General features: G+C 41.6%; 1 protein-coding gene across 8 annotated transcripts in view; it reads right to left on the reverse strand.

Annotated features, from left to right (window-relative positions):
* MITF (melanocyte inducing transcription factor) overlaps positions 1–25929 on the reverse strand; it is a 209892-nt gene that overhangs the window by 143645 nt on the left and 40318 nt on the right. The gene's annotated exons all lie outside the window — the stretch shown is intronic.

Consider the following 25929-nt stretch of genomic DNA (forward strand, 5'->3'; position numbering starts at 1 on the left):
AAAAACCCTGGAAGAAAAACACAGGCAGTAAAGTCACAGACATCTCACATAGTGGAATATTCACTGATACATCTCCTAGAGCAAGAGAAACAAAGGTAAAAATAAACAAATGGGACTACATCAAACTAAAAAGCTTCTGCACAGTAAAAGAAATTATCCTCAAAATACAAAGGAACCCCAAGATACGGGAGAACATATTTACCAAGGATACATCTGATAAGGGGCTAATTTCCAAAATATACAAAGAACTCATACAACTCAACAAGAGGAAGACAAATAATCCAATTAAAAAATGGGCAAAGGGCCTGAATAGACACTTCTCCAAAGAGGACATACAGATGGCCAAGAGACACATGAGAAAATGCTCAAGATCGCTAATCATCAGAGAGATGCAAATTAAAATCACAATGAAGTATCACCTCACACCTGTCAGAATGGCTCCATCAACAAATGACAAGTGCTGCCAAGGATGTAGAAAAAGGGGAACCCTGGTACACTGCTGGTAAGAATGCAGACTGGTGCGGCCACTATGGAAAACAGTGTGGTGGTTCCTCAAAAACTTAAAAATGGAGCTGCCTTTTGACCCAGTGATCCCACTTCTAGGAATATATCCTAAGAATCCTGAAACATTAATCAGAAAGAATATATGCACCCCGATGTTCATAGCAGCACAGTTAACAATAGCTAAGATCTGGAAACAGCCCAAGTGCCCATCAGGAGGTGAGTGGATAAAAAAGCTGTGGGACATTCACACACATGGAATACTACGCAGCTGTAAAGAAGGATCTCGTACCCTTTGGGACAGCATGGCGGGACCTGGAGAGTATTATGCTAAGTGAAATAAGCCAGGCAGAGAAAGACAAACATCATATGATCTCACTTATATGTGGAATCTAAAGAACTTAATAGACTAATAAACAAAATAGATTCAGTGACACAGAAGCATGGAACAGACTGAGGGGTCTCAGAGTGAGTGGAGGAGGGTGGGTGGGTGGATGGGGAGAGAATAACCAAAGAATTTATATGCATATGTGAATAACCCATGGACACAGACAATAGTGTGGTGAAGGCTTGGGGTGGGGTGGGTTCGGGGTAAAAGGGATCAATGGGGATAAAAGAAGGACATCTGTAATTCTTTCAACGATAAAGATAAATTTTTTAAAAAAAGAATTTTTAGAATGTCATAAAATTGCTATTTAACACCTAAGAAGTAAACAGATTTTTGATTACCCCAGAGATAGGTCTGGTTCTACTGTTGCTAAAAAGTGGACACCATGTCAGCAATGAAGGCAGTGTGAGCAAAACAAGAATCCAGAGTCTAGGAAAGAAGCAAACTACAATATTTCATCATCTGGCAAATGTGTAGATACCAATGTTAGCCTGACGCTATGCCACGTACAAAAGCAAAAATCTTCCACCCACAACATTATGTTCTACAAAGAAAGATATACTTAGTTCATCAGTGTTTACACACATTCACCTGACCCTGTGAGTTTTTAATTTTAATCCATAATCTCTATTACATCACACTGTAATATGAGCAACAGCCTTATAAAGGAACCATGTGATAAACCCGCTGGGTCCAACATCTACGATGCACCCTGATCACACATGAAGCATCTGGGAATCTTTACCTTAACTCCTTCACTGCGCCTTCAATCCCTATTATTGAGAAAATTATTATTCTGGCATCCTAAGTAATAGCTTAGTCACAGTGCCCTACAGGCTAATGAGTAGAGGTCAGGGTAAGAAACCAATGACGCAGCAGTACTGGTTAGGATCATACTAGAGTTCAAGTCTTGCATAAGAATGTAAAGGCTACACTCTCCCCACACCCAGCTCATTCTTCATGCCACAGACTACATGGCACCCTGGAGATACCAAGTAGTTAAGATATTTTCTGAGTTTCTGACTTCTCAGAAATTCTCTCCAGTCACTTAAGGACTATCCCAGAAGTCAGTGAAGCTGGCCCTACCTGCTCAGTGCTCCCATTTTTAATTTACAAACTAGGCAGACCAAACACAATAGAACTGCATATCGTTATAGGTGAGCACAAAAGATTTTAAACACCCTTCATCTCCCCTAAAAGGTCCGTTTCCAAGTCCTTTTGAATTTTGCCCCAAAATATCTTTCAAATCCTTCCGTTTGCTCCAACTCCACTGTTCCACCCTAAAGTCACCAGTCTCTTGACTGGACTAATACAAGAGTTACCCAACTACTCTCCCCAGACTGACTCTTGCCCCCAGCCCCGCATCACCCCACCCAGCCCTGCTCAACCTCTTCCTCACACTGCAGCCCAAGTCATCTTTTCAAAAACCAATGTGACCCACCACCTACTCATCCCCTCCCACCTTTAACTTCTCTTAAGGGCTTCACATTGCTTTGAGTAAAATCTACGTTCTTTCCGGGGCAGCCAAGGCCCTGCGTGGTGTGGACCTGACTGAGCTTCCTGGCCTCAGTCCCACCACACTCTGCACTGAGATCTGTATCTCCATTTGGGTCTTCTCCCAGTTGTTTAGACACACCACACTCTCTTCCCACCCCAAAGCTTACTGCACATTCTTTCTCCCTCTGAAATAGTCTCCCCATGCTCCACACTCCACTCCTATCCTTTCCAACATCAGCATAAAATTTACCTCCTTAGAGAGGCTTTCCTAACCTTTCATCAGGTCAAATCCCCTATTATATGGTCTTTTATAACCTTTACTAAAGCTGTAAACTGGCATTTATTATCTGACTGTTGGGTTAATCTCCATCTCCTCCACTGACTACAAGCTCCATGCAGACAGGGGCCATGCCTGTTTTAACTGGGTGACCATTCATCCGGTTTCCTGGAACAGTCCTGGTTCATCCTATTGCCCTAGAATAATTATTAAGAGTGACATTTGTGTCTCAAAGGTATCCAACTGGACTAAAACTTACGTGGTTATCCTAGTAACTAACTACTGCTTAGCAACTATATAAAATAGTCAATTAGTATTGACTGAATTATTAATGAGCATAAAATCTAATATATATGTATATATATTCACATGAAGAAAAAAAGAGATTTACCAGGTGCTTTCCAACATACCAAATTGCTAAACAGAGAGAACTATCAAATATATACTCAACTCTTAACAGTCTCTGGCATTTAAAATAACTAAGCTTAGTTACTAAATATACAATACTTTGGATCAACTCTAGAGAAGCACCAATGGGTCACTGGAAGATAAACTGTTGCAGTGAGGTCAGTACTTCAACGACTGTATAGAGAACACTCTGACCCAAATAAAGGTCTCAAAGTGGTTTAGCAGAGAAGCCCAGTGAAAAACATTCTGCCTTAATTACTGCTCTGAGTAGAGGTGCTGCCTGAAGATGTCATTATAGACAAGCAAGACTCATCAAATTCAACCACGGGTGTAGGAGAAATTACATTACATTTCCATTTACTAACTGCCTTTAACCAATACAAAAAGCCTCTGTTGAAGAACTGCCTTGAGGAAGGAACTATAAAATCAAACATAGTCCATGTATCTGCTTTGGACACCGGCCAACATTTGATCATTAATTCCATCAAAGCAATAGTAGTTAAGGTAAACCATCCCTAACTACAGCTCTGAAGTCCCCATTGATCAGACTGGAGAAGTAAGAGATCCACAGGGTGCTGATGGCAACGGAATAGCATCCCAGCATCCCTCAGGTCTGCGGTGTACGTGTCACCCACAACACCGCTCCGGGGCTAGAATGTGCCGCAGCAATTTTAAATGAAGGAAGTCGGGCACTGAGACCACCACCAGCATGCTGAGGGAAACAGCCTAGTCAGAAATTCTTTCCTGGGGCATCCCCAAGGAAAGGCCGACCACTTGTTTTCCTCTTTGTTGAAAACAGAACAATCTGTGCAGCCAAGATAAGACTCTTCCCAGAGGGCTCGCCAGGTATGGCTATGTAAGGCCCTTTTCAAAGGGGAGCTGTGTGTCAGAAGTCCCCTGCAGTACTCATGAGACTGGCTTGCACTTTTTCCTGTCTTAATTACACATGGAACCAATCTAACAATAACTGCAGTTTTGACTGCAAATCCATAGTCTTTTAAGTAAAAGACTTCCATCTTTCAACTATCCGAGTTTTGTTCTTCATGCACAGCTTCAGAGTGCAGCCTGAGTTCTTGGCAGATGGGCTCAAGGGCACACCTGTAAAGGCCCATAAGCCTAACTGTTATATGCACAAATTTATAATCGGCTAAATTTTTTTCCTGGGGAAGGGATCCTTAGCTTCAAATTATAAACTGGTTCCTCATCTCAAAATTAAGAACCTTTTTATTATCAAATTAATTCCTTATTTTAAAAAAAAGCTCCCAGTTAAAAGAATAGTAAGATGAATCCCTTAGTTATACTTAGTACTGCTAACAGGCTGCACCCAAAATTTGCTTTACAAGGTAGATTTTCATATAACCATTTACATTAAGTAAACAAAATTATAATAAAGCTATATGCCATTCTTCTAAAAATGCATTTATTCACTCACCAAATATTTACTGAATGTCTATTATGTATCGTGAATATTCTGAGTATTGGGGTATAGTAAACATTCTTCCTGCCCTTAGAGCATGGATGGTCTAGCAGGAGTGGGGAACCTTTTTTCTGCCAAGGGCCATTTGGATATTTATAACATCATTTACGGGCCATACAAAATTATCAACTTAAAAATTAGCTATGAAAAAAGCTCCTAGCTTTACTGAATTTCGAGTCCCGCCTGCAGTTGCTGTGGCAGGGCCAGACCAAATGATTTCCAGGGCCGTAAATGGCCCATGGGCTGGACGTTCTCCACCCCTGGTCTAGTGGAAGAGATGACAATAAACAAGCAAATAAGTAAATAATTATAATACATGATCACAAAGATGAAGGGAGTAAGAAGTTACAAAACAGTCATGGGGATATGAAGTACAGCATTGGGAATGTGGTCAATAATATTGTAATAACTGTGTATGGTGCCAGGTGCATACCGAAAATGTCGGGAGATCGCTTCATAAGTTATATAATTGTCTAACACTATGCTATACACCCGAAACAAATATAATAAAAAATTACTGTCTAGAAAAAAATTAAATACAATACATGGTCACAGATGTTCTGAATCACGATGAAAGAAAGCAGCAGGCAGCTGCGGCATCAGGTGGCCGGGAAAGACCTTGCTCTTCCTTCCTCCACCCAAGAAACAGAACAAATCTTTAAACAGAGCTAGAGGGACTGCAGAGAGCTGCTTCTTTTCAGCTGGGAGTACCTTTAGAGTATCAAGTTATCATTAAAATCTTAGTTAAAATAGTGAATGTTGTCAAAATATGAGTTACTTTAAAATTCTAATATCTATGAACAAAAATAACAAATGTCAATAGACAAATTATTTTTCTAATTTGAACTGGTCAGCTAAGAAGGCAACAGGAAACACAAAGTCATAAAAGTTACCAGGCAAAATCATGACTGAAAAGTCCGAGAATGATTCCTGGAACATTTGACTCTGTAACATATCCAGAACATGACGAGCCCTGCTCACAGCCTAGATTTAGAGTCCTTAGCAACACCTGGCACTAGAGATGTGCGGCCTCCAAGTGCAGCAGAACAAGTGGCTTCACAGCTTTTCAAGCTCAAGGACTGCAAGTCTACGTGGTGGAGCCTCTGGCTGCATCACGCTGGCTTCGCATCAGGAAGCCCCTTCTTCCTGCACCCGGAGCACCCTGCTGGTGTGGGCTTTGCCTGGTGGGGCCCTTGGGGAGCCAGCAGAGGCTCTTCAAAGTAGAACAGAAAGTGAAGAGTATACATGTTAGAGTCAAATAAAAGGCCTGTCCTCATACATCACAAAAGTAAATCACATTTTATATCAGCTTCTAATTGTACCTGTCTACATAAATGTCCCAAAATGCCAATGGAAAGAATAAACAGCAGGATGAGATCCAGTGCTGAATGCTGGGCGTGGAAGAATCAAAGAAAAAAAGGAAAGTGCTAAAGAACAGAAGAGAGGGAGATGCCAGAACAGACAGGGGCCTCAACCACCAAAGTGTGTGGAGGGCTTGAAGAGACTGGTGACAAGAGGGAGGGAAGGAAAACCAGGCTGGCCAAATAGATCAAGAAAGAAACTATTACTCTATCTGTCCTCACAAACGGTTATGTATTTTTAGAACCTCAGGAGAGGGTGGAGTTGGCTGTGCCACAGGGAAAGCACCTCGCTGCTCTGGGTGTCCAGGCGACAGGAGTGGCCAGTGAAACTGCCCAGCGCCACAGGCCACTCCTCCTCTTGCAGCACAGGGCACGTCCTCAAATTCCTCACTCAGATAAGAACAGAAACAAACACATACAAGTTAGCCTCGCTCATCCACGAGGAATGCACACTTCTAAAAGGGGGCTTCCCACATCATGGACACTGTTTCCCTCTCCCTAAGAGAAAATGTGTGGTTAATTTAAAAAAAAAAAAAACCACAACTGAATTACTGGGTCAATGGAGTTCACAATATTTACAGCTGCAATTCTTGTTTTTTCATGGGATTGAGAATCAAAGCCTTAATGTGCCCTAAGGTGTGTGTGTGCATTTGCTTCTGGTCATTAAAGTAATTTCTATCAATAGAAACATTTAAAAAAACAGAACTGCTTCATTCCAATCTCTTGATGAGTCAAGCATTTTTTTAAGGAAAACTGAGTATTTTATGATATTTCCCACAAAACCCAGCTCATACTAAAATAATTATTAAAAGTAAACCATCTCATACTAAACCATCTCATACTAAAATAATTATTAAAAGTAAACCACAAGGCTCAGTAAATATCCAAGGAAGATTGTTCCTTCCCCACACATTAACCTCAATTCCAAGTCGTCTGAGACACAGACCAATACCGCTCCTTTTCTGAAAAAATGTTTACTGGTAACGAGAATGATAAAACTGTAAATTCTTTCTGAGGGCTATGCAGGGTTTATGGGAAGACGAACAGAAGACACCGTGCAGGGCCTAACACAGCTCCCAGCGGGGGGAAGCCCGTGCACAAGTAAGTGCCTCTCGTAGTCAATGAATTAAAATAACAAAGATTAATGTGAGGGTTCCAATCAGACAACTTCATAAGCTGGCCCTTCACATGTTAAATCATTCTTTTCTCTTCTCATGTTACATGTCAGAAATGTTCTTGCCCATTTCTGAGTGGCATTTGGCTAGCATAACAAAAGCTGCGAGAGAATACGGACAGCCAACAGCACAGGCGGTGCTCACGGGGTGTCTGGAGAATCAGTGCTCAACACGTGAATCAGTACAAGTACCAAATCAGTAAACGTACCAAATCAACACATGTACCAAATCAACACATGATTGAACAGTGAAAAAAATAAATGGATGGAGTTTCCCTCCAACATCACTTCTGTTTCTCTAGACTTGGCTTGTCACCCTCCCCTCGAAGCCATATGAGAATCTCAAGCCATGAGACTATGGTAAAGGGGCTTGGCAAAAATGTACTTCATTTCATTCCTTGGATTCTCATGAAGAAATGGAATGGTTTCAAGGGGAAAGTAAAAACATGATTCAGAAATTTGACTCAAATCATACTTCTCTACTTAGAAGGTCCATGACTCGGCCAGGGCTCCTCAACCTCAGCGCTACTGACATTTGGGCTTGGTAATTCTTTATTGTGGGTTCTACCCTGAGCATATATCCTGAGCATTGCAGGGTGTTCAGCAGCATCCCTGGCCCCTATTTACTAGATGCCAGTATCACCCTACAACCCAGCTGTGACAACCAAAAACTTTTCTCCAGACATTGCCAAATGTCTCCTGGGGGCCCCAGGTGAGAACCACTGCTGTAGGCAACTCTCTCATTTATTCAAGCCTCATTTTCTTTTATGAAAAATGGGTGTAATGCCACTTGCCTCAAGTAATGGCTGTAATAAGTCATTAGGTAACAATAATTACAACTAATTCTGATAGCAAGGCTAATATTTATCGAGGGCCAAGTACTGAACAGAGAAGTTACTAGAAATGATTTCCTCCAGTACTAACCATAACCACATGTATTGTAGGCACTCTCATTTTCACCATAATCACACAAATAGGAGCTGTCACGCCAAGGTACAAATGGAAGCCACCTGACTAAAAGATCCCTTGCTCTTACCCACCATAGTCTATAATGAATCTGCACACAGCTTGTCACCCAGTAGGCCTTCAACAAGTATTTGTCTCCTTCCAACTTATTTTCCTAATTTTCTTTTCCCAGAATAATCAGAGATCAGTATGTTTCCCTACTGCCTGAAATCTGGAAATAACACCTCAAAATGCCTATGTCAAATATATCACAGTTGCCTCTTCCATCCTTATAATTAGTGACTTTCTCCTGCCTGCAATAAGCCGCTAACACTCCGCATCCATGATGTCCACCGGCATCGGTGCTCTCTGTGTTCAACTGCAAATCCCTAAAGGTTAGAGACCCGGTTCCCCACATAACCAAAGGACTCTTTACAAGTTTATGGGTGACAGTGGATATCTTACATTAGAGACGAACAAAAATATATTATTATTGATTGACACTGTCAAGGTTTGCAATGAAAGAGGCATATAGAGCCCTGCCAGTGTGGGTTAGTGGTTAGAACGTCAGCCCACACACCAAAGGGGCTGTGTTTGACTCCCAGTCAGGGCACGTTCCCAGGTTGTGGGTTCAATCCCCGGTTGGGGCACAGCCAATCAATGTGTCTCTCTCACATTGATGTTTCTCTCTCCCTCCCTCTCTTTCACTCTCTCTAAAAATCAATGGAAAAGTGCCTCCTGTCCTTGGGTTATGATTAACAACAACAACAAAAAGCCACACACAGAATTTTAGAAGGGGCTGAGACAACTAAATTCAACTGAAGTTCAGTAATTTTATTTTTAATACTAAATTACATCTAATTAATGGGTGAAACAGGGGTCTATAATTGTTTACACTGTGCCCTTAGCCATGATGTTTTATCCACTTGAAACAACAGAATAAAAAACACAGTTGGCTCATGTGTTTTCTTATAAAGAATTTTATAAGATTAGTCTACACATGAATAATCATCATGGAAACAGCATATGAAGAATAAGCATTTAAAGTTTTAAAAAAAGTTACACACAAAAAACCCCAAACCATAAAGAGACACAAATGTTTATTACCCAAATGTCATTTTTGTCATTTTTCCTATAATGATAGGTTTCTGTAATTCATACATGAGAAAATTTGCTTGAAGCTTAATTTGGTAGAAGAAATCCTAATTTATAGACCACAGCTGCCATTTTCTGGTTCAGTTACTTCCTCTAAGCATGTTAATTCCAGTCACAAAACAGTATTTCAAAAACTATTCAAGATTCCCTCAGTCCTAGAAAAGACCCAGTTCAAAACTGAGTTTGTGTAAAAATGACAAGAACAGTATCCATTTTTTAAATGCAAGGGGGAGGGGTGAGAACTACTCAAGGCCACCAGAAAACACCAACAGAAAAGTCAGACACAATAAGCACTTCAAATACACTAGAATGGCTATAATAAAAATAAAAATAAATGAAAATAGCAAATGTTGGCAAGAATATGGAGAAACGGGAGTGGAGCCTAGTCTGCCGTTGGTGGATATGTAACGGTGCGGCTGCTGTGGAAAACAGCCTGAGTTCCTCAAAAGGTTCAGCATATAGTTACCATATGACCCAACACTTCTACTAAGTATATACCAAGAAAACTGAAAACATGTTCACACAAAAACATATATACTTATTTGCAACATTTTTCATAATAGCCGAAAAGGGGAAGCAACTCAGATGTCCATCAACTGAGGAATGAATGAACAAAATGTTGTCTGTCCACATAATGGAATATTACATAGCCATAAAAAGGAGAAGTCCTGACAGGCTACAAGGATGGACCTTGAAAATAAGATGCCGACTGAAAGAAGCCAGACCAAAGGCCATGTTGCCTAATGCCATCTTTGTGAAATATCTCGTAAGCAAATCCATGAAGACCAAGTAGATTAATGATTGCCAGGGGACAGGGAGGAAGGGATGTGAGACTAACTGCTAACAGACCTTTTTTGGGGGTGGTGGAAATGCTTTGAAATAGATAGTGGTGATAGTTGCACAAGACAGAGAATATATTTAAAAACCACTTTAAAATGGTGAATTTTATGTTATGTGATCTATAGCTTTATTTAACATAGTGCTAAAAACTGTTAGAAACTGAAGAAGAGAAACACTAAACTTACAGGCACAGTGGTTCTTGAGCCCTGCACCCTGAGCGCCTGACAGAGGGCTCACAACCCGCTCATTCAGTGCCGGGAACAGCTGAGAAGAGCCGCAGTGCAGAAGCTTTAAACAGAGGGAAGTGGTGGGGGCCTTGGGGAGGTGACTGGAGCCGTGGCCCAGTAAAGAACCACAAGAAAGTACGTGTCCTTTTGACAGAAGAAATAGTAAGAAAGAGAAAGAAACTCAGAAAGGGGAGGGAGGGTTTGTCCTGGGACAGAAGGGCAAAATAAGGGTGAAACTGCCATTGTTTCTTTGCTCATTTCTGGTGTATAAGTTTGTAAATAAATGCACATGGGATCCTAGGGGAGGAAGAGAGATTGTAAATCAGACTCAAAAGGAGGAAAGCACCAAGGTGACCAGTCATACATTTGAAAAAATAAGAACTGCAGCGCAGGAAATACCTGCATAATTCTCTACCGGTCGCGTCTCGGTCCTTTCCTCTCGCCACCACTCCACTCCAAGGCCCTGTACCCCCTTCCTTCCTCCCTGGCCTCTTCATTCGCAGTTTCTCCGCTGGCACACGCGCACCACTCTTCCTCCCTGGGGTGCCAGACCTTTAACTAGTCTAACTTCATATGGACCCTCCCAGGGACGAACTGCACACACCCCACAACCTCCTCTATTTCCTCAAATGTTTCCCAGGTATTTTCTGCTACCATCTCAGTCAGTCATCCATTCATTTACTTCCTCCCACAACAAATGGGTATGGCAGGGGACCAAATGCAGATGCAGTGGAAATCCACATACGGCATTACCCTGTTCTATCAGAGCCTACCACCTAGGGTGGGGGCTTAGGATTCATTAAATGAGCACCCAGAAAATGTAAAATGACAAGTGGCTTAAACAATTTAGTACAAGACAAAATTAGAATAAAGTACAATGATCCTATGAGGATATTTAATAAGGGGATGAGTAGGGAAGTAGAGAGGTGAGGTAGAAAGGGGGAAACCAGCATATGCAAAGGCCCTGCGCAGGGAAGGACTGTGACACATTTGAAGAAATAAAGGAAGTCCGTGGTGGGTGAACCACAAAAGGAACTGTGGGAGTAGTTTGGGAGAATGGGGAGGTGGGCTAAGGCTAGGTCATGTAGGGACTACACCAACACGGGAGAAGGGTCAGAAGGCTATTACAGTGACCCAGGGATAGATGACCACAGCAGGGCTATGGAAATGGCAGCAAAAATTTTGCCACGTAAATAGATGGTGAAATAATAATAAAAATGATAACAAAAACAGCCAAATAACAGCAATGCTGCCATTTGCTGAATACTATTACATGCCAAGACCCATGCTGTGTACTTCAAATATATTCTTTTTCCTCCGGACTGAATGGTAAGTATTGGGAGTCTCATTTTGCAACTGAGGAAACTGAGTCTCAGAGTCAGTAAAGTGAGTTAGGTCAGCTGGCTGAAGCCCCATGAAGCAGGCAAATGATACAACAGGAAATGAATGAAGTCCATCAGCCTGGCTGCCACTAATACAAGATATAGTAGTTTCTTTACCACAGAAACAACAGGAGTATCAACCACTGTGAGCCAGGAGCTATGCAGGTTGTTTAAAATCAGTTGGGCTATTAATCCTCCCAACAACTGTGTCACATGGGGAGCTGCATCCCCACTGTACAGATGAGGAAACTGAGGCACGGCCAGGTCAGCTGCGGCATAAGCTGGGTACATAATGTTCCTTCCTCAGAAAGTCACAGAACGGAGATCCAAACCCACTAAAGACAACAGAGTTCTGGAGGGGTTTTCCTTGTCAGTTAGGATGCTGATTAATTAAAAATTAAAACTGTAAGTCCCCACTTTATCTGTAATCTGTTTAAAGCCCTCTGTAACATCTGAGATGTGAATGGGTCGAAATCCACGTCCGTGTTCTTACCGTAATCTCTGGCCCACAGCACTGGGAGTCCCAGATCTGTATCACGACCTATGTCACCACAGCACTGACAGCTCAGAGAGATACCCTGGGCAGTAGAGGAAAGTTTCCAGTATTTCCACCAAAATGGTTAGAAGAAATTATTTTGACAATCAAATCATCTATGAGGAATTATGTCATTTTTTACTAAATGTAGAGTGAGAGTATTAACATTTCAAAATTAAGACTGAAAATAAACGTAGCTTATAACCAAAGAGGCCGATGTTAGACTGTGAGAATTCAAGAAAACAGAAGGATGAATGGGACTCCCTGAATTCCTAAAAGTTCACCTGTCAGAACCTACCCACCCACTTCACGCATCTCCTGCTACAACAGGACCTATTTCTCATTTCTCCCACTGAATCCAACAAAACAGAAAACCCTTCCTGTTTTGCCAAAAGAAATATTTTTCCCTATAATCTATTCACTTTCCAAAATTATTTAATGATCTTTGGTATATAGCAGATGCCACATGAAACACTCATTTGTATGATTTGTAGACATTGCAACAAATACCTCTGTGAATATGTAGTGAGGACACAGGTTAAAAAAAACTGCATATGCACAAAGATTTTGTTTCCCTGAATCAACCTAACCTTCAGCCACAGTGACAGGTGTGATCCAGTATTCCATTCACATGTAGTATTAAACTGAATGGACAGAAGCCAAATAATTAGAGATATACCCTTTGGACTAAAATACAGAGCAAGTTGCCACATACTGCATTAAAAATACTTTTGAACCTTCTCATTGCTCATGCATTTAGCTTATAACTGAGTCAGAATCACATTAAGTGAAACAAGTTCCTGCAACCTTCATCAGCCAATCAGTCTTGGTTGGTGCTGGTGCTTCTCTGCTTTAACGACAACACCCCTAGGCATCACTTGTTTTCAGCATTTACCCAAGTATTTTGAAATGTTTAATTTGTTGTCAAGGCAACCAAAGTGGACTCCGTAACTGGTCAGTACTCCCAGGTTTGTTTTTATAACTCGCAGGAAGAGAGCTTGCTTGTCAGCTTCCCAAACTACGTGCATCCAAATGGCACTAAAGGTTTTCCTACCTATTTCAAAAGATTCCTCACAGGCACTGACAGATCCTATCAGAAAACATCCTGTCAGATTATATCCCTTTTTCCACCAAAAAGGACAACTGCCATAATCCTCAAAATAACAGAAAATTAAAATTTTGTTTTGTAACAACAGATTTTATATGATTTATGATAGAAAGGGCCCCTGTACAGTACACATGTGAGCTAACATCGAGAGAAATCACAGACCATCTAAAAGTGTGTATCTGTACACTTATAATTTTACATCCACTTGAAATATGTAAGATTGATTTAATATACTAGCTATGTACATACACTTAAATTCTATGAACAGATTGTTTTCTAAAGGAGGTAAGAAAATGCATTTTTTAAAAGTTGATTTCTTTGTAATATAATTACTTAATTTTCTGCATTTTTTAACTGAAAGTGTTCTACATCAAGCTTTCTTCAAAAGAGGCAAAGGCATAAATGTTGGTCGATTCCATTTACATGAAGTTCAAGAACAGGCAAAAGGAAGAGTGACAGAGGTCAGACTAAAGGTTTCTTTTCGGGGTGGTTACTGGCTGACAGATGCAGGAGACCATTCTACAGTGCTGGGATCCTTCTAAATCTTGATCTGGGTAGTAGTGGTTGTGAGTGCATGTGTGTGTAAATAAATAAATCACAAATGCAAAGCTGCCTGGATGACATTATCATTTCTTAAATAAATGTATGTAAACTTGAACGTTTGCCTATTACCTTGACAACAAAGTTATCAAACTAAAATGCCAACTGAGGACATGACCACGAACTCTCAATCATCTTAGCTGCCTATTAAGGCAAAAGAAGGAAAATGCACACTGGCTCATTCCCCAGCCCCTAGAAACATCAGCAATCTTTATAGTCACCTATTTGAAACGGGCATTAAGTCAAACCAACTCAAGGCAATCTGACATTTTGTTTAAAAAAATGCTCTGATAAGGGGCCACATTTCTAATTAAGGGCCTGAGACCCAGCTCTGTTCAGATGATGGTACATACCCTATTCATTCAACAACTCAATCATAGATAGTCATTTGTAAAATATGAGGCTACTTAAATTATTATACAATGCATCTATTTGCAGAAAATCATTACAGAATGTTGGAAGTGGAGATCCCTCCAATGATCCTCCCAAGTGCTCTTTTGCCCCAGGTGAGAAGTTGGGGAGACCCTGTAGAAGACAGACAAGGAGTGCAGCAGGTGCCACTCCTCCTCCACACTTCAGACACTGAGGGTGCTGCGGGTAGGCCCAGTGCACCATATGAAGCGCCTGAATCTCATTAGAATAGAATGATGTACGACTCCACGGCGTTCCCAGGCCGCTCTCTTTGAGTAGGCGCCCCAACCACGGCCAAGAAATGCTCCAGCTGTGGTTAAGGTAGCACGCCTCCTAACGGATGGCCCTGTGTCGATGCACCAGTGTGTCTGTCACCAAAATGGCATAACCTAACTAAGATTCCAATGCTGTTTGGTACACATGAGCCAACTGAGGCTCATTATTTGAAACTTAATATTGAGGTTCACTTCTAATAATACTATGTGACATTAGACTCATGTTGTCAAGTGTAAATGAATATATAAGAAAAATGATTTTCTGCCACATAACTGAATTTTCAAATGCATACTTTATACATTATACATTATAGCAGTGGTTCTCAGCCAGGTGACACCCCCCCACGGGAACATCTGAAAGTGTCTAGAGACATTTTGTTACTATTCTTTTGGAATTAAAAAATTTATAAAGTCAACCAAGTTTAGGAAGGGAGGGGAGAGAACATGAAGGTGGAGAGAAGGGGAACAACAGAGCTCACAGCAAAACTGGCGTCTGTCGTTCCTGTTTTCACCAGCGAGGGCTGCTGTTGACCAATTTAATGGATAAAAGCAGTAAAATAAAACCTGGGAAAGCAACTCCACTATCAGGCCCTTCAGCTAGCAACGCCATTTGGTTGAACTGGCTTGTTCTGTCGGGTGTCTATGATTCACTGCTCATCTACACAGTCCTGAGCAGATGTGATGGATCAGGTACAGTGCTGCCTCTTACAAGCAGTCAGGGGCTGCTGCAGGACAGCCTCGCTCTGGCAAGCGGAGATCAGAACTCAGCGCCTCAGTCCCCCGAGAGGAGAAACGCTCGGGGCACGGGCGCACCATGACTCAAGTCTCATTACCAGAAAGTTCTCTGAACCCCTCCGGTCCACAGAACAGGAAGCTAAGGCCTTCTCTACTATTGATCACTATTACCCAAAGCATGACACTGCGTTTTCTAAGTTCTACCCCACAGGTGAAGCAGACCCAGCATGAAGCACACAGCATTTCTAAAAACGCCTCGTGCACACACGTCTGTGCACCGCACGACTGCTGCTTTTCAAGTACTTTGCCTCTATCTTGAAAGGCTACATGATAATATGATAAAAGATACAAGATAAATTGCTGGGCCAACGTCAACTTTCAAATAAGCACAATTTTTATATTTTGCACCAGTAACTATTCTTCTTAGCTTCCCAGGAAGAAGCAGGCCCTTGGGCCTCTGAGTTCCTTCTTAATACACAGGCACTGACTTACAGATGGCACATTTTAAAAAGTCAGAAAACAGGATTTTTGTTTTGCTTGCAAAAATGACTCACCCAGTGCTATTAATCCAGTACTGGTAAGATGAACTGAGGAGCATGCGCTCATCTTTTCTAAGTTTTATAACACCCAAGGAACCACCACACTGTGAAGAGAAACAACTGGGAGGACTTTTCAGCCCGCCGTCCGCCCAGCGTTTCCAGATTTTCCAGTCTTCCGAGAGAAGCCAGAAACAGATTTTCATGAGAAATGTCCTAATCTTTTCAAATGTTGACCACTAATGCATATTTTATCAAAAACAGACCGTGGGTCCATCTGAATGTGTCTGTGGGCCACATCCAGCCTGCAGGCTCGGGTTTGGCACCTCCAGTCAGAAGTACAAATAATTCAATGAAGAGGTTATAATAGTATCAGGAGACAAACGCGATTTTTGAAAAATCTGTTAAGAAAGTACATATCATAAAATTTACTGTCTTTTAAGTATAGAGTTCAGTGGTGCTGACATTCCCACTGCTGTGCCACAGATCAAAACTTCCTCATCCTGCAGAACTGAAGCTCTAAATCCATTTAAAAGCTCCCCTACCCCTCAGCTCCTGGCCACCAGCCTTCTACTTTCTGTTTCTATGAGTCTGACCACTCCAGCTACCTCATGTACGTGGAATCATACAGTGCTTTTCTTTTTGTGCTGGCTTATTTCACTTACTATAATGTCCTCAAGGTTTATCGTGTTGTAGCACGTGGCAGATTTCCACTGCAGGTACGTAGCACACTTTGTTTATCTATCCGTTAATAGACATTTAGGTCCTCTCCACCTCTTGCCTATTGTGAATAGTGCTGAACAGGAGTTGAAAATATCTCTTTGAGACCCTGCTTGTAATTCTTTTAGTACACGCCCAGAAGTGAAACTGCTGGATCACAAGGTAGCTCGATTTTAATTTTTTGAGGATCCTCCAAACTGTTTTCCACGGCATTTGCACCATTCTACAATCCCTCTAACAGGTACGAGGTTTCCAATTTCTCCACATCTTCACCCACATTACTTTCTGTTTTCTTATAACAGCCATTCTAACAGGTATGAGGTAATATCTCACTGTGGTTTTCATCTGAATTTCTCTTACGGCTAGAGATCTTCAGCACAGGTTGATATCTTGTTGGCAATTTCTATGTCCTCTTAGGAGAAATGTCCTTTCAAGCCTTTTGCCCATTTTTAACCCGGTTAGGGCTAGGTTTGCTGTTGAACTCAGGAGTTCTTTATATATTCTGGGTATTAACCCCTTAGCAGATGTATGACTTACAAATATATTTCTGTCATCCTATACAATGCCTTTTAACTCTGTTGATACCATCCTTTGACACACAGAGGTTTTTAAATTTGATGTAGTCCCAGTCATCTATTTTTCCTTGTGTTGCCTATATTTTGTTGTCATATCCAAGAAATCATTGCCAAGTCCAATGTCATAAAACTTTTCTTCTGTCTCCCTTCAGGAGTTTCATTTGGAATCTTATATTTAGATCATTAACCCATTTTGAGTTAATTTTTTATACACTGTAAAAAAAGAGGGTCCAAACTCATTCTTTTGTATGTGACCACCCAGTGCTCCCAACCCCATTAGTTGAAGACTGTCCTTTCCCCATTCTGTGGTCTCAGAACCCATCAAGAATCATTTGACCGTATGCGTAAGGATTTATTTCTGAGTTCTCCATTGTAGTCCACTGGTCTATTTGTGTGTGTTTATGTCAGTCCCACACTGTTTTTATTACCGTAGTTTTGTAATACGCTTAGAAATCAGGAAGTGTGAGTTCTCCCACTTTGTTCTTTTTCAAAATTATTTTGGCTGTTGGGACAAATACAGATTATTTGCAAAGGGCTTTTGGGTTAGGCTTTTCCGAGGGACACACTGGTAAAGCTCTCTTTCAGTCCTCTACCGCTACTGGGATGTAGAAGCACAAACTTCAGAAGGACTTAAAGACAGTGCAACTTCCCAGGAATTCAACGTGACACTAGATGGAGCAGACTCAAGTTTCCAGGCTGCCAGTGCAGGAAGTAGTGGCACAGAGCCTGGAGTTCAAGTTTTGGCTCCACCATTTCCTGTCTATACAACCTTGTGCATATCATTTTACCTCCATCTCCCCATCTGTAAAATGGACATTATGACAGCACCTCCTTCCCAGGGCCGTTGTGATGAACAAACAGACAATGCGGATAAAGCACTTAGCACAGTGCTTTCCTGGCCCACAGCACTCAGTTCCGCTCTAGCTACCACCATTCTTGGCCTTTATGCCTCTCGATAGTAACTATTTTATTTTTATGAGTGCGGTAATTTTTGTAATAATATGTAATGTCAGGCACCTAGGAGACCCATGTGGAAACAGATATCTTTTATTTATTAAAGCATGAGGTTCAATGGCTGATGCAAGGAACAGCCATGCTGAGATCAATGAAAAGGAAAAAGAAGTCAAGTTCAGGTCATTTATGCTGTCTTGATACAACCTCAGATCCACTCACCCAAGAGGCATTTGGCACAGACAAACAATGGCCAGAGAGAGACTCGATTTAACGCTTTAGAGATTCAAAACCAGGACACTAAGATCTTTCAATAAGCTAAAAGGAAGATCACCCCTCACTTTGGTCTGGTGTAGCCTGTAGCACTAAGAAAGAGTGGAGCTGGAAGCTAAATTCTTTAGAAGTTAAACTCTGATCTAGGTCTTTTATTCATTAACAAGCTAGTTTCACACGTAACAGCTAACATGAGTGTATAAGAGAAAACTACCAGGTAAATCGCATCATGTGTCTCAACTCTAAATCTGCAGCCATCCTCCTGTATCGTGCAAGCTCTCCTGATTTTCCTCCAGGACCCACACCTGCTTTGGGAAGCTCACCCCACCTTAGAATCGAGGAGCAGAACATGGAGCCACTGTCTGCACTCATCAGCCTCAACTCATTCCCTCAGAGGCACTGGCTACAAATGAGAACGTGACTCACGCTGGCCAACAAGAAAGGTTTCATCTTCCTCCTTGCTCTTCTAAAAGAACTTCTAGAAATTATATGTGTCTCTCTCTCCCCCTCAATCGTATTCCCCCCCTTTCTTTCTTGATGTGGAGTGGGGAATAAGTAGCCCCAGGGGTACTTGGTAGACATCTTGACATAAAGTAGAATCAACAATAGAGTCAAGGTGACCTGACACCATGAAGGCAGAGAGGATGGGATCGTAAACCAGACACATGATACTAACTCTAGGCCTCTCAGTCAAACCAACCCTAAAGTTCAAACCAACTCTGAAAGTACCTGCAATCTTCACCATCCTAAATGAACCAATCAATCGTTTTTGCTTTAGTTGGATTTTATACCATTTATAACTGAATGGATTTTTTACCTGTTATACTTATCAAACTCTAATGCTAAAACAAAACATTCTAAATAACACACACTTCCAAGGATATATGCCCAGATGTATGTATTTGGGTCTTCAAAAGGATAAAACCATAGAAACAAACATACGGCTTCCACAGTCTTATAAGAGACTTAATATTAATGTTTCTTAAGTGACTGCCACCAATCATGACATCTCAATGCCACCTATGAGAATGTGAAGATTTGACTCCTGGGAGCAGTGAACATTTTCCAGATATATTTTCTCTCCTCCTCTGAATAAGCTAACACTATTTAATCTGTCCTGTTAGGATATACATTCATTTTTCAATGTTAACCAAAATGGAGGAACTCTACATATTTAATAGAATATTACAAAGACTTTGTATTTCAATAGCTTCTTTTTTCTAAGGAGCCCAAAGAGCTTTATAATCATTTACTGTCAACATTCTCTAAAGTAGATAGAGACAGGAATTCCTGTCCCTGGGGGCAGCAAGATGGAGCCCTGATGAAGGTCAGCAGGCGGGGGCAGTTGCAGAATAAAGCTAGACTCTGCTCTGTTCTGAAAATGAATGTGTCTCAAACCTGTGTTTGAGGGGAAGGAAAGTTAGAGTAAGATGATTCTCCTGGTCTTAATTTCCCAAAGTGCACACAGGCAGGCACTTTCCCCTCAACTCTCCCCCCTCCAAAAAGAGGCAGGAGAATTCTGTAGTCAAGTAAAGCTGAGAAACACTGGACAAAGGTGAAGAAGTTTCTAATTGCTGGACATTTCAGAGCCTTTAATATGCTTGAGATGGTTAAATGAGTACACATAAATACATGTAAGACGTCAGAAGAGGGCCTGGTGCATATTTATGTGCTCACAGGTGCCATCAGAAAAGGCAGCATTAGACAGGAAGGAGTTTGGTGTTGAGGACCAGACTACCTTGATTAGGATCCCAGCTCCCCCACATGAGACCAGGATGGCCTTTCTTCATCTGTGAAACTGATATTAAAATAATACCTACCTTACAGGATTGGTACATTTAAAGTGCACACAGGAAGTACTCAGGAAGTGTTAGATGCTGTGTGTGTTCTGTTGTTGCTCTCCAAATGGATGTTAGATATACAGTTTCGCAAATTTATTTCATTGCAGAACCTTTTCTTTTTTGTAAATCCTCCTACGACATCACTGCCCAACTGACCTCTGAACCCCAGTTCTTAAGTTGTATTTAATACTGCTCCTTCTCCTCTAAGGCAGAAATAACCCGGGGTGTGTCCACCAGCCTCTCTTTCTTACCTTACCCTCCCAACATTTCACCCCCTAAGATACCTTTTTCCCTTGACCATTCAGTACATGGGCATGATCTCAGGCTGAAGGTCATTCTCATTTCGCAAGGTTAAACTTTTTCATATTGTATTTCCCTCTCAAAATCTAAACTCATGAAAAATAAGAAAAGGGAGTCTTCAGGTCCCTGATTACAAAGTAAAACCTGAGTATGATGTGATTTAAGGAGGGAAAGAAAGTCGGCAACAATGTGTACTTGGGTCAAAGAGAGAAGCAAGGATTTGGGCCACGAGATCAGAATTCAAGTCCACTCCTACGTCTGACTAGTCATGTGACTTTGTGATGATTATCTGTAAAAAGGAGATGAAAGATGGTGCTTAGCTAATGGACTGTTGCCAATTTAAGTGAGATAATGCATGGAAGGCACTGAGCAGGGTACCTGGCACTTTGGAAGCATCAATAACGCTGGGCCAGCTACTGCTATTAAGTTGTTTTGCTGCTGCTGCTGCTGCTGTGGCGGTGATTTCAGGACAATTGCCCCAGCCCTGACTCAGCTGCCCCGCCTCCGCCCTGGAGAAGAATGTTCAAGCCCCTCATAGGGTAACCCGGATTATACTCAGTGCCATGTCCCTGGGCCCAGCTTGGCAGCCAAGGGTTCTCTGCCGGTACAAAGCTTTCACGGAAGACACAGCAGAGAACAAATTTTTACCCTTAAGAAAACCCAACCGCAGCACTTAAATAACAGGCTCTCACTTGTATTAACCAGTCCGAACAAACAAAAGCCAGCCAACTAGGTGCTGGAGCGCAGGACCCAGGCCAGTCTTTCCAAATTGGGATATGGGGCCCTTGAAATTTACCTGAAGATCTCCAATGGAAACCAGACCTTGGATCTGACACAGTAGGAAAAAAAGTCACAATCATGTCTTAACTTCACAACAGTTAAACTGTGATTTTTTTCTATGTTAAGTAGTCCTTTATAAAGAAGAATCTCCCTCTAAAATCACTGTCAGATTTATATACCTTTAGGAGTATCCACCAAAGTCACCTGGAACATTCCCGCTCTCTAGTTATTTAAAGAGGAGCCTAGTTTGCTAGTTCAGCTTCTCAACAAAGGAATTTCCCTAACACAGGGGAGGGGGAGGAAAGTTACCTGTCAGAAATCATTTTTGTTAAAAACTTCACATTTTTAAAAAGCCATTAGAACCTCAAGTTTTGTGACTATTTCCTATACTTAGAGATTTCAAAATCCTGGACACTAAAGACCGAGGGAGTCACTACTACCTATTCTGAATCCCAGAAAATCCTCTAAATCACTTTTCAAAGAATTCGGATCCCCTTCTCTCACCCCAAAGAGCAGCCTCTCTAAACTTTAGAAATATCTGCACTAAATTCTGGGGTTATAGAAAGGAGAGTCCTAAGTTGCTGAAAAGCACTGATCACAACACCCACTAGCAGAGCAGCCAGGGTTCGTCCTCAAAAGAACAGACAGCACACTGCTCAAAATGTAATTGCTGGGTCGCCCCAGAGATTGCTAGCTAGGGAAGCGAGTGTGTATTAAAAACAAAAACAAAAACAAAAAACTTCTTTCCCAATGGCTTCTTTCATGTACACCACACACAACAAAAGATGAAATTGTAATACTGCTGAAATGAACAAAACCCTTCATGAACAGTAAAAAAAGTAAGCCATTGGAATAGCCCTTAAAATAGTTTTCTTTACTATATTTGAGGGAAGGGGACAGGAAGAGAGATAGAAAAGAGGAAAGTGAACCAAAAAAGAGAAAATTGACTTGAAGCTTCATCCTCATATTGATATATCTCAGACAATGGTGAGACAAAGAACCACAGAAAAGCTGAGCAACAGCATTTCCTGGAGCTCTCAAGTCAGTAGGGCTGCCATCCAGGACCCAGGAATTCATATCTTTAATGTACTCAAAACACTGCTATTAGACACATGGGGAAAATATATATATTCTAAATAATTTAAAACATTCTTTATCAGTACAATAAAGTATCCCATAGCCCCTAGGCAAATACTTCAATTAGAACAGGGAGATCCTCAGTCAATATTTGTGGTACTAAAAGCAACATAACCTCACTTGGCATTTTAACAAAGGCAACACACACACACAAACACACACACATACACACACACACACGTATCTGTGGGTGTGGGTGTGTATATATATTCGACTAAGTATACTGTAGTAAAATAAAGCACCTTATCTTTCTTTCTACTTGCTCAACGTGAAATATTAGTCGAGAATAATCAGGATTTTTAGAAAGATGACTCCATCATACTGTTTGCAATTTAATACTGTACAGATGGGCAAGTGAGACAAAAAGCATCCAGGCAAAATGTAGTTTCTGGTATCTGAACTTCCCCATCATCCACCGGAGGATACCAGGTCTGCTTTCAAACCAACACTGCTCTCGCACCTGGAAAAGAACCGATCCATTCACAGGCTGACTTTAATTGAACCATCACTCTGAGAGAGACAGAGGGTTCTAGTTGCTGCCTGGGAAAGAAGGAACAGAGTGAAAAGGTGTTTACAGAGGGCACCAGCCGCCCATCTCACTGCAGAGCGCGTAGCAGAAAGTGTCACTTAGGGGAGACTGCTTGCCTTGTCACTAGCAGGAGATTCTCTAGTGATGCGAGGCCTGTCCTCATCTCCCCAGGAAGTAAGTGAATGTCTGTGTCCTTTAAGGACGTGCAGAACACTCAAGTACATAAACCCACTCACCATTCACATTTGCAATTTCAATTACTTCAGATTGAGTGTTCCTAGATTTACTGACGTGCACAGCAATAAAACCTATGGAAGGACTGGTGGTTACTTTGAAAAGGGTTAAGAATCCTGCAAGCAATAGATGTAGGTGGAGGATGTTTCATCAGGGAAGGACCTAGAAAAAACGAAAGTACCCTTGAAACAGGCGTGATGGTGAACAGTCATAGACCAGTGTTCCTCTAAAAACATGGGGCACAGCCTAGGTGATGTTGCCTGGGTTTGGAAATCAGACAAACTGGGTTCAATCATAGCCTGTCACTTAATTAGCTGTGTGACTGTGGGCAAGTCACATAACCACACTTAATCTCAGTGTCCTCATCTGTTAAATGAAAGAATAACAGTAACTAATAGACTTGTTGTGAAGATAAAATTAGATAATGCATGCAGAGCTCTTAGTACATAATAAGCATTCAATAAACGTTAGCTAGTATTTTCCTATATAAGGATCAGGCATGTGGGTGTGACAGTAATTTGGCCTTGGAATCCACTGATTGATAAGCATAATAAAAGAAAAAAATTAAGAGCCATGACAGGGCCCAAACAAGTAATTCAACAAGGCTTATGCATTACAAAAACTCACCTCTACAAACATATCTCTCAAATATTAAAGTGGACTGAGACTCTCCATGGCAGGGCTACGGTGCACGGCCACTCAGGCTCTGGCTGGGAGGTACACAGTGCAGGGCTCCCATTCCTAGATCATTATGTGCCCCTCAACTCCTATGTTGAAGTGCCACCCCAATACCTCAGAATGTCACCTTATTTGGAAATAGGATTGTTGCAGATATGATCTGTTAAGATAAAGACATATGGGAATAGAGTGAGCCCATCACTCAATATGACTGGTGTCTTTATAAAATGGGAACATTTGGACACACACACAAGGAGAAGCCATATAATGACACCAAGTTATGTTACCAAAAGCTAGGAACTAACAGAAGACAGGAGAAAAGCCCAGAGCTGACGCCTCCCTAGCCCTTTCAGAGCCATTAAGGCCCTTCGAGAACTTTTTCCAACATAAGCTTCCATCTTTTCTGATTTGTCTAAGCAGCGCTTCTAAAAACTTTTTGGGTCTCAAAATCAAATGAGAATTTTATCAGAGTCAATGGCCCTCTGCTGCAAAATCATATTTCACTCCAGTATTTGTACACGTTTTCAAGGGTCTAGGCAGCTTGGGCTGGAGAGAGAATAACTTGTACAGGGCCCAGGCTTGGTTCAATGCTCTCCTGTCAATATCCTGACATTCTTAATTTTTAAATATATTCATTTTGTACAGGGTCCTGCATATTATGTCACTGGTTCTCAGTCTTAGGAATACAAGTGCCACACTAATGGACATTTTAGCTACACCTATCCTGGGCTAATAGAGATTTGGAATTCTTATGTAATATTTTATTTGAGGGCCCCTTTTCTGAAGGAATATACGATTAAGGACCCAATATTAATTAACAATCTGGTTGTATATTTGAAAAATACACATTCAGCAAACCAGAATAGACCTACCTTGCATAGTATTTATTTTTAATGATCAAAAACCAAATAACTACAAATGAGTTGTTTCCAAAGGAAGCCATTGTATTAAAAAACAAATTTTCTCCAGAATTGCTGAGTATTATGGACTTCTCCAAAAACATCCGTGTGACATGGGCTGGTAAGCAGGAACGTTTACCATCGTCCAACTTATCTTGACAAACAGTATCACCACCCTCTGGAGATCTCGCTTCAGCTGTAGGTGGTCTCCAGAGCTGGCCATCTGTGAACCAGGCTCCCCTCCGCAATGAACCTGGCTGGCCCCCACCCACAAAAGGTGGCCAAGGTGCTGCTTTGGAATCATGGACCTGGCCACAGGAGGCTGGCTATTCTCACTCATCCCCTCTTGGAACATTCACTTTGGGAAGTTCGGAGCCACTATGTAAGAAATCCAGTCTCCCTGGTAGAGGGACCACGTGGAGAGGCCACGAGAGGCCCTCAAACTATAGGAAGGAAGAGAAAGTTCCAGTTGTCTCAGGGCTCAAGATGGACCTTATATTTCTCCAGCCCCGGCCATCAGCTACCTGTAATTGTATGAGGGACCCTAAGTGAGCCCATCAACCCACAGAACTATGAGAAATAACAAAATGGCTGTCATTTTAAGCCACTAAGTGTGGGGTGATTTGTTACACAACAGTGAATAACTTAAGCTCTAAACATTCCATCATAAAAACAGAGGCTAATCTCTGAGGTCAATCTAGCCCATAGATGCAAGCTAATTGGTATGCATCACCTTTTTTTTAAGTAACATTTAAAAATTGGGAGATCTCACGTAAAAATCTAGATTTCTGAAAAATCAGAATATCTGCCACACTGGACCAAATTACCACATGGTAAGAACCAGCAGCAGCAGAAAAGTAGTTACCTCCTCCACTGGGTATAGTCCTGTCCTATCTCATCTAGTCTAAAACAGTTTCTATCTCCCCCCTCCCCGCCGTTCCATTGACCAGTCTGCTAGATCATCTTTAACCTCTACTGTGCTTAGCAGAGTGTTCGGCACACAACTGGTCCTAAATACCTACTTGCTGAGCAGCTGCACACAGGATCAACTGCTCTTATCACCCCATGATTGCCAAGTCCTGTTGTTTCTACCTGGCACAACCCCTTCTTCCCAATCCTGTCATCACTCTTCATGCCCTCTCTTCAGCAATTCCAAGAGCCTCCCAAGGATCTCACTCAT

This window comes from Miniopterus schreibersii (assembly GCF_964146895.1).
Source record: "Miniopterus schreibersii genome assembly, chromosome: 15".
NCBI classification, from domain to species: Eukaryota; Metazoa; Chordata; class Mammalia; order Chiroptera; family Miniopteridae; genus Miniopterus; species Miniopterus schreibersii.